The following is a 624-nucleotide window of genomic DNA, read 5'->3' as shown; positions in this document are numbered from 1 at the left end:
ACCCCCAGACCTCTGCTGGGAAAAAAGGTTCCCCTGCACCCCAGAGGCGGTGAGCAGACCTTGGAAACCCAGAGACGGCCTCCAGCTTCATGGGAATCAGCCCAGGGGCTCGGTGGAGGGGCTGGTATGACGGTCCTCTCATTCCTGCTGGGGCAGAGGCCCAGAGGGCCGCGGGTGGTCAGTTTCTGCAAAGACCACTCAGCGGATGTCACCCTCGCTTTGCCTGTTGTCGGGAACAGGATGCCCGAGGGCGAAGGAGACAGAAGCGGCATCACGGTGCTGAATGACCCCCCGCGGCTAAGTGTGTCACGCTCCGAAACCGAGGAGCACAGAGGGACGTGCCTCGCGAGGACGTGGGACTGAGGTCCTCGGCATGGGGCGGGGACATAGGGAGCCCGCGGAGGGGCCCTGGCCACGAGGGTTTCTCCGCTCCACAGCCTGGTGACACAGAGTGGCCTGGCCACCAAGGGCACAGCGGGACCCACAGCAGCTTGGAAATGTGGGGGGAAGGGGAGCGTGCACCTGGTGAGGGGTGCAGAGGGACATGACCAGGGCATCGGGGACGAGGACTGTGGGCCCAGCACGATGACACTCGGGTAAGCCACAGCTCAGGATCAGTTGGCA

At 64.6% G+C, this 624-nt stretch overlaps 1 protein-coding gene across 1 annotated transcript in view; it reads right to left on the bottom strand.

Annotated features, from left to right (window-relative positions):
* Positions 1 to 624, bottom strand: part of ASMTL (acetylserotonin O-methyltransferase like) — an 18,108-nt gene that overhangs the window by 2,794 nt on the left and 14,690 nt on the right. The window lies entirely within an intron of this gene.

The sequence above is a fragment of the Pteropus alecto genome, unplaced genomic scaffold (genome assembly GCF_000325575.1).
Source record: "Pteropus alecto unplaced genomic scaffold, ASM32557v1 scaffold96, whole genome shotgun sequence".
Lineage (NCBI taxonomy): Eukaryota > Metazoa > Chordata > Mammalia > Chiroptera > Pteropodidae > Pteropus > Pteropus alecto.
This window is presented reverse-complemented; position numbering and strand designations above follow the sequence as displayed.